Below are 9920 nucleotides of genomic sequence, written 5' to 3'. Positions count from 1 at the left end.
TTATGTGGTGAAGAAAAGAGTGTACAGATTTTGTATGTGATTGAAATTAAGATGTTATCAGCTTAAAATACACTGTTAGGTCTATAATATTTTTTATGTAAGCCTCATTGTAACCATAAAGAGAAAACCTACATTAGGGGATCTCTGGGTGCCTCAGTGGTTTGGTGCCTGCCTTTAGCCCAGGGCGTGATCCTGGAGTCCCGGGATCGAATCCCACGTTAGGCTCCCTGCATGGAGCCTGCTTCTTCCTCTGCCTGTGTCTCTGCCTCTCTCTTTTTTTTCTCTCTCTCTCTGTGTGTGTGTGTCTCTTATGAATAAATAAATAAAATCTTAAAAAAAAACCTACACAAAAAAAATAAAAGACAAGAATACAAGCATAGAATTATTTTTAAAAATAAATCTCAAGGGAAGATGGAAAGAAAGGAATTAATGAACAAAAGAACCAAAAAAGCCAGAAAAGAATTCACAAAATGGCAATAGTAAGACCTTACTTATCAGTAATTACTTCAAATGTGAATGGACTAAATTCTTCAATCAAAAGCTGGAGTGGCTACACAAGTAACAAGTGTTGGTAAGATATAGAGATAAAGGAACCCTTCTGCACTATTGGTCAGAATACAAACTGGTACAGCCACTGTGGAACAGTGTTGAGTTCCCTCAAATGATTAAAAATACAACTACCCTATGATCCAGTAATTGCACCACTGGGTATTTACCCCAAAATACAAAATATCTATTCAAAGGGATATATGTACCCCTGTGTATATTTGCAGCATTATTTACAATAGTCAATGTATGGAAGCAGCCCAAGTGCCCATCCATAAAAGAATGGATAAAGAAGAAGTGGTATATATGTACAATGGAATATTATTCAGCCCTGAAAAGAATGAAATTTTGCCATTTGCAACAACATGGATAGAATTAGAGAGTGTAATGATAAGCAAAGTCAGCCAAAGATAAATACCATATGATTTCACTCATATGTGGTACTTAATAAACAAAACGAAGGAGCAAAGGAGAAAAGAGAGAGAGAGCAAGAAACAAACTCTTAACTACATATAACAAACTGATGTTTACGAGAGGGGTGGGGGGATGGGTGAAATAGGTGATGGGGATTAAAGAGTACACTTGTCATGATGGAAAAAACAAAATTTCAAAAATAAAGGAAAATGATTAATGGGAAAAAAAGACAGAATAACTAAATGGATTAAAAAACCAGTTTCTAACTCTGATACCTACATAAGACTTACTATAATTTTAAGGACACAAATAGCCAGAAAGTAAAGGGATGGAAAAAGATACTCCATGAAAATAGTAACTCAGAGAGTAGAAATGGTAATATTTCTATCAGATAAAATACTTTCAGTGAAAATTAGTCACAAGAGACAAAGAAAGGCATCAATTCATCAGAGAATATAAAATTATAAATATATATGCACCCAATATTGGAGTACCTAACTTTTTAAAGCAAATATTAACAGAACCAAAGAGAGAAATGAATAGCAATAGAATAATAGTAAAAGACTTACTTCAATACCACACTTTCAAGATTATACAGATAGATCATTTAGACAGAACATTATTAAGGAAACAGGAGACCTAAATAACACTATAGACCAAAGGGACTCAATAGACATACACAAAACATTCTGTTCAATAGCACTGGAAAACAAATTCTCAAGTGCACATGGAACATTCTCTAAGATAGATAGCATGTTTAGCCACAGAGCAAACAATAACAGATGTAAAAAATATTTAAATCATATCAATTATATTTTCCAGGCATAATGGTATGATACTGGAAATCAGTAAAAGGAAGAAAACTCAAAAATTTAAAAAATATGTGAATTAAAAAAAACACATACTCCTGAATGAACAATGGATCAAAGAAAAATCAAAAGGGAAATAAAAGTATCTTAAGACAAACAAAAATAAAAGCACAACATACAAAAATCCTTGGGATACAGGAAAAGTAGTAGTAAGGGGAGTATATAGTGATAAATGTCTACTTTAATAAAAAAAAGAAAGCTATGAAGTAAACATTCTAGCTATACAACTCAAGGAACTAGAAAAATAACAAAGTATACCCAAAGTTAGCAAAAAGAAGGAAATAAAGCTTAGAAAAAAAAAACAAAATATATCCTGGAAAGACAATAGAAAAAAATCCATTAAACCAAAAGATGTTTTAAAAAATAAATAAATAAAACTAACAATACTTTAGCTAAAATACCAAAGGGAAAAGAAAGAAGGGGGACTCAAACAAAATTATAAGTGAAAGGGGAGACATTACAATTAATTCCACGAAAAGACAAAAGCATATGAGGGTACTAATAACAATTATATGTCAATAAATTTGATAACATAAAAGAAATGAGTAAATTCTTAAAAACATATTACCTACTAAGAAGAGTCACAATGAAATAGAAAAGCTGAACAGATCAATAACAACAAAGTAAGTTAAGGCATTAATTTAAAATTTCTCAACTAAGAAAAGTCCAGGACCAAGTGGTTTCATGGGAGAATTCTACCAAATATTTAAAACAGAATTACTGCCAATTCTTCTCAAACTCATCTACAAAACTAAAGAGGAGGGAGCACTCTTAAACTCAATTTGTGAGGCCAGCATAGCCCTGACACCAAAGCCATATAAAAATACTACAAATAACACGACATTTCCACAAAATAAAACTAGAAGCCAGTACTGTGGATGAATATGGATGTAAAAAGTCACAATAAAATATAGGCGAGTCAAACTCAACATCACCTTAAAAGGATCAGAAAACATGAACAAGTGGCATTAACCTCTGTAATGAAAGGATCATTCAACATATGCAAATATATAAACATTTTGTATTACATTAATAAACCATAAAATCATATCATCCTCTCAATAAATGCAGATAAAGTTTTTGACAAAATTCAACACTATTTCTTGTTAAAAGCTCTCAAAAACTTGAGCATAGAAAGACCATATCTCAACATAATAAAAGCTATATATGACAAGCCCACAGGTAACGTGATACTCAACCTTTGAAAGCTGAAAGCTTTTTTTCTAAAATCAGGAACAAGACAAGGATGTTCACTCTCGGCCCTCCATTTCAACATAGTACTGGAGTAGGTGCTAGCTCCTGGGATATGGAGTGGCATATGTGGGGGCATCCTGTCATGTAGTTATGAAGTTGAATCCTATTCTAAGAAATTAGGCATTCAGGTATCCACCATGGGGTTCGGGACTGAACAGAAGATGTCAGATGATGATGCTTCTAGAGACCATGAGGAATCTGCCTGTCTTGATATCTTCAACCCTGTCTACAACAGGATCTCTTCCACCGTCCACCAGGCATTCACAGGAACATTTCACCATCTATTTTGATGGGATGATCACCATTCCTGAGGAACAGTATTCTTGTTTTAGCTTCATAAACTCTGGGCTTTCACAGGACCCGACTTTCTTATGAGCACTGCCTACCTGGATCCAGAAAACATTGAATCTGATTTGTAGTCTGGAACAGTGGCTGGATTGAAGTTGCTCTTGGTTTTTCTGTTGGCCACCATCATGGGGCCCCTGTTCCAGCATCATGCAGCTGGACTGGGAGTGGTGAGGGGTTTGCCTGTTGCTGAAGTATGTCGCTCTCATTATCCTAGGTTCCCACGAATTAGCCTATGGCTCATGGTAGAGTTGGCTGTTTTTTTGCTCAGATATACAAGAAGTTATTAGTTCAGCCATTGCCATCAATTTTCCATCTATAGGAAGGGTACCTCTGTTGGGTGGAGTTCTCATGACCATTGCAGACATTTGTATTTCTCTTTTTTTTGTACAAAAAAAGGCTTGTGGAAACTAGAAGCATTTTTTAGGTTTTCTCATCACTATTATGACCCTCATATTTGGACATGAATATATTTACAGTGAAACCCAGAGTACCCAGAGCCGGGTACTCTAGGGCATATTCCTGCACTTGTGTTCGGACTGTCATATCTCACAGATTAAGCAGGCTGTGGGCATCATGGAAAGTGTCATCATGCCCCACAATATGTACCTGCATTCTGCCTTAGTCCGGTCCAGACATGTAAACCAATCCAATAAGCAGGAAGTTCAAGAAGCTAGTAAATACTTTTTCATTGACTCCTGTGTTGCTCTCTTTGTTCCCTTCATCATCAACATATTTGTTATCTCAGTCTTTGCTGAATAATTTTTTTTGAAAAAACCAACAACTAGGTGGTTGCAGTCTGTGGAAATAACAGCAGTTCACACATTACCCTTTCTCCTGATGATAACTCACAACTGGCTATGGACATCTACAAAGCAGGTGTTGTGCTAGGATGTAACTTTGGGCTTGCTGCACTCTATATCTGGGCAGTGGGGATCCTGGCTGCAGGACAAAGCTCCACCGTGGCAGGAATGTAGTCTGGCCAGTTAGTAATGGAGAGATTCCTGAACCTAAAATGGTCATGTTTTTCCTGAGTGATTCTGACACCATCTTTTGCTATCATCCCCATTCTGCTTGTTGCCATCTTCCAAGATGTAAAGACTATGAAGCACTTCTGAATGTTCTACAGAGCTTCCATCTTCACTTTCCTCCCATACCCATCCTCACATTTATGAGCTTATGGCCAGAAATGAGTGACTTTGCCAATGGAATAGTCTGGAGGATTATAAGGCCAGATCTTTGTCCTTATCATCTGTCTCATCAACATGTAGTTTGACACGGTTTATGTCCAGGAACTAGAGCATTTGGCATTGCATGTGATGACCACTGTGGTCAACATGGCTTATATGAGCTTTGTGTTTTACTTGGATTGGCAATGTTTGATTGTACTAGGCATTGTCCTCCCTGGACTGTAGGAATATGTACCCATCTGGGATTGACTTCTCAGCCTAAATTCTACCTTCTCAACACCATGGATGCTAATTCACTTGTGCCTAAATGATTGACAGCCTGAGAGACTGTATAAGAATCACTTTCTCTTAGTCCTTTTATACCAGGTGTCCTGTTAACATATCCCTGTTAGTTCAGAGATGAATTTTGTTCAGATGCTTTGAACAGAAGGCAAATATTCCCTCATGGGAAGGGTGTTTAAAGGTGGCAATTGTAAATATAGGACAGAGCCCCACACATGTCAAAACAGTCCTACAATAGCCAGAGTTAAATGACTGGCCTATGATGGCCACACACCCCATGGGCTTGTGTCTTCATTTCTGGAATTTAAAAAATATATATGTTTATATATTTATGTAAACATGAGCATATCAGCTTTAAGGTTAAAGCTGTTTAGTTTCTATCAGTTTTAAAGTTATTTAAAATTGATATGTTTTTCTTATTTTTAAAAAATATTGTTCAGATACATCAGATATTCGTCTTATCTGGGTCACATGTAAGAAAGGAAAAGGAATAATGCTCTTTTTCAGAATGAACTGGTTAAATTGACTTATTTTTCAAAGTTATACTTGACTATGGCCAGTTAAATTCCACTTCAATTTTAATGAACCAGACCCTTAGCAACTACTTAATTATTACATCATTTCTAAAGCAAACGTTTCTTCTATCCAGCTGTCATATTTAACCCTGGTTATTGATGTGCTTTATAATTATTATTCTCTTTGTTGCTTTTCTTGGAATATTTTTAGAGGCATGGTGGTATTTTCCAAAAAGCTTAATATCTCATAATAAGATCCAGAAACCATACTCTAATCAATAATCAGTTTTCCATCCTATGTTGTAACTCAGCCCATTCTAACATTCAAGTTTTAGGTATAAAAAGAAGAAATTAAAAAAAAAAAAAAAAGAAGAAATTTCTTTTTTTTTTTTGAAACTTCTAACATTTAACTTTGTAAGTCTCAGTAGAAGATGATGGAGGTAGTTGTTTTCTTTCTAATGTTTGTAGAGTCCTACCATGTCCTTTCTTCCAATTTTTCCCATTAAAACTCCAGACACCAATTCTAGATCCAAAGTCTATTTCCAGGAGTGGCTAATATTTCTAATGTTGAATCTCCTTAAATGCTAAGTAAGCATTTTATTTTAAGATATTTGTACCAAGTATGAGATCAGAATTAGACTAGGACTTGGATGACTAATTCACATGTCACTAATTGCCTGCCCACATATGGGTTAGAAATTTTTTTTTTTATTTCTCTAACTAGAACTTTTTTCCTTAAGATTTTTACAATAAAAAAGTTAATATGTAAAAATTGAAAAACTAATACTGGAAGTACTAGCCACAGCAATTAGGCAAGAAAAAAAATAAATGGCATTCAAATAGGAAGATGTAAAATTGTCTCTACATAAAGCTTGATCTTATTTATAGAAAACCCTAAAGACTCCATCGCTAATTTTTACAAATACTACATGAATTTAGTAAAGTTGTAGGATACAAAATCAACATACAAAATCAAGTACATTTCTTTACAATGAAATATCTAAAAGAAAAATAGAAAATAAACCTATTTATAATAGTATTGAAGATAATAAAATACTTAGAAATAAATTTAACCAAGGAGGTAAAGGAGCTACATGCTAAAAACTATAAGATATAGATAAAAGAAACTGAACAAGACATGAATAAATGGAAAGATATCTTATGTTCATGGACTGGAAGAGATTATATTGTTAAAATGTCCATACAACCCAAAGATATCTACAGATTCAGTGCAATCCCTACAAAAATTCCCATGGAGTTTTTCACACACACACACAAAAAAATCCTAAAATCTGAGTGGGACCACAAAAGACCCCAAATAGCCAAAGAAATCTTGAGAAAAAGAGTAAAGCTAGAAACATCAAAATTCCTGGTTTCAAACTATATTACAAATCTACAGTAATAAAGCAGTATGGTTTTGAAAAAAAAAATAGGCACATGGACTGATGGAGCAGATTTGTAAGCCCACAGACCCAAACATATATTGTCAACCAGTTTTTGACAATTGAGAAAAAAATACTCAAAAGGATAGTGCCATCAATAAATGGTGTTGGAAAAATTACATGCAAAATAATGAAATTGGACCTCTATCCCATACCACCTATAAAAATTAACTCAAAATGGATTCAGAACTTCAATATAAGACTTCAAATTATAAAACTCTAGAAGAAAACATAAAAGAAAAAGCTCCTTAACAATAGTCTTAGCAATGATTTTTTCAATTTAACACCAGTAGTACAAACAACAAAAGGAAAAATCAGAAGTTAGACTATGACAAACTAAAAAGCTTCCGCAGAGCAAAAGAAATAATCAACAAAATGAAAAGGCAACTTATGGAATGGGAGAAAATATTTGTCAACCATATATCTGATACAGAGTTATTATTCAAAAAAAATATAAACAGCTCATACAATTAAAAAACAAAACCCCATACAATTCAATTAAAAAAGGGGTGGAGAATTTTAACAGATATTTATCTAAGGAAAACATATAAGTGGCCAAAAAAGTACATGAAAAGTGCTCCATATCACTAATCATAAAGAAATGTAAATCTAAACCACAAAGACATATCTGTTAGTATGGCTATTAAAAATCAAGAGACAATAAATGCTGGCAAGAATTTGGAAAAAGGGAAACCTTTGTACACTGTTGGTGGGCATAAAAATTGGTGCCAACGCTACAGAAAACAGCATAGAGATACCTCAGAAATTAAATATAGAAGTACCATATGATACATGAATCCACCCTTAGTATACATTCAAAGAAAATGAAATCACTATCTTGAAGACATATCTGCATTCCTGTTTTCACTGCAGCATTATTCACACTAGCCAAGACATGAAAGCAACTTAAATATTCCTTGGTAGATGAATGGATAAAAAAATAGAAAAATATGCAATCATAAAAAAAGAAGGAAATCTTTCCATTTGTGACAAATGATGGACCTTGAGGACAATATTTTAAGTAAAGTTGGTCAGACAGAGAAAACAAATATTGCCTGATCTTGCTTATACGTGTAATCTAAAAACATCAAACTCATAGCAACAGAGAGTAGGACAGTGATTACAAGAGCTGAGGGGTGGGGGAAATGCGGAGATGTTGATCAAAAGATACAAACTCTTACTTATAAAATGAATACTTTGTGGGGATTTAATTTATAGCTTGGAGACTACACTTAACAATATCATATATTTGAAAGCCATCATGAAAGTAGAGCTTTAATGTCGTCATCATAACAACAAGATGGTAATTATGTGAGGTAACGGATATGTTAACTAATTTCATTGTGGTACACATTCTGCAATACATATGCGTATCAAATCATCATAGCATACACTTTAAACCTACAAAATGTTATATGTCAACTACATCTCAATGAAACTGGAAAAATGTTCTTCCATAATATTTATAAGTTTAATATTCATTTAAAGGGAAATAAAACTTGGGTTATTTATAAGATCCTGAACAATTTGAGAAATTGGAGTGAACAAATATCAACACTTTGGTATTTGATGTGACCTTTGGTGTAAAAACATGATCTCCATGATTGAATGCATATTCTGTGAAAGGAGCCTATCTTTCTTAGCTATAATTATTTTATCAGGTGTTTTCTTTTGTAAATTTGACATTTCACACTAGAGATTGAGACTCAAGGTACACAATTTAATATGTTCAAAAGATTTAGCTGGAGGGAGGGGCAAGATGGCAGAAGAGTAGGGTCCCCAAATCACCTGTCCCCACCAAATTACCTAGATAACCTTCAAATCATCCTGAAAATCTAATAATTAGGCCTGAGATTTAAAGAGAGAACAGCTGGAAGGCTACAGTGAGAAGAGTTCACGCTTCTATCAAGGTAGGAAGACGGGGGGGAAAAAGAAATAAAGAAACAAAAGGCCTCCAAGGGGGAGGGGCCCCGCGAGGAGCAGGGCTAAGGCCGGGGCGAGCGTCCCCAGGACAGGAAAGCCCCGTCCCGGAGAAGCAGGAGCTGCACCAACCTTCCTGGGCGGAAAGGCGCTCGCAGTGAGTTAGAGCAGGACCCCAGGAGGGCGGGGATGCCCTCAGGCTCCCTGGGACACTAACAGACCCCTGCGCCCCGGGAGAGTGTGCTGAGCTCCCTAAAGGGCTACAGCGCACACACCCATTGACCCAGGAGCAGCACAGAGGGGCTCCAGTGGTGGCTCCACGGAGAGGGCTGAGCGGCCAGGAGTGGGAATCCAACAACACAGGCCCGGGAGCACAGGGTGCCGGGGACACAGCCCAGGATCTGGCCTCCCCGCAGGACAGGCAGAGGCCAGGAGGGCCCAGGACAGCAAGGACTCTCCTGCCCCGAGCTGAGCAGATCAGTGGCCCAACCCCCGCAGCATCCAGGCCCCTGCAGACTGAGAGCTCTATATTTACTGCAGGAGCTGAATCCAGGGCTCCAGAGCTGGCCGCAGCCACTGTGGTTGTTCCTCCTGGGGCTTCAGGGGGTAAACAACCCCCACTGAGCCCTGCACCAGGCAGGGGGCTAAGCAGCGCCCCGAGGTGATAACACCTGAAAATCAGCAGAACAGGCCACGCCACAAGAAGACCAGCTAGACAGACAACTTCCAGGGGAAGTCAAGGGACTTAAAGTATACAGAATCAGAAGATACTCCCCTGTGTGTTTTGTTTTGTTTTTTATGCTTTTTGATTTCTGTTTGCTTCCCCCACCCTTTTATTTCCTTTCTTTCTTTTTCTTTGTCTTTTTCTTCTTCTTTTCTTTTTTCTTTTCTCTTTTCTTTCCTACTTTCTCTCCTCTCTTTCTCTCCTTTTCCTGTACAACTTATTTTTGGCCACTCGGCATTGAACAAAATGGCTAGAAGGAAAACCTCACCCCAAAAAAGAGAATCAGAAAAATTCCTCTCTCCCACAGAGTTACAAAATCTGGATTACAATTCAATGTCAGAAAGCCAATTCAGAAGCACTATTATAAAGCTACTGGTAGCTCTAGAAAAAAGCAAAAAGGACTCAAGAGACGTCATGAC

The 9920-nt window shown here is 36.4% G+C and overlaps 1 pseudogene; it reads left to right on the top strand.

Moving 5' to 3' along the window:
* Positions 1–3220: 3220 nt before the first annotated feature.
* On the top strand, positions 3221–4929 carry LOC121483559 (annotated as a pseudogene).
* The last annotated feature ends 4991 nt before the right edge of the window (positions 4930–9920 follow it).

This window comes from Vulpes lagopus, chromosome X, assembly GCF_018345385.1.
Source record: "Vulpes lagopus strain Blue_001 chromosome X, ASM1834538v1, whole genome shotgun sequence".
Classification (NCBI taxonomy): Eukaryota; Metazoa; Chordata; class Mammalia; order Carnivora; family Canidae; genus Vulpes; species Vulpes lagopus.
The sequence above is the reverse complement of the archived record's forward strand: the minus strand, read 5'-3'. Positions and strand labels throughout refer to the sequence as shown.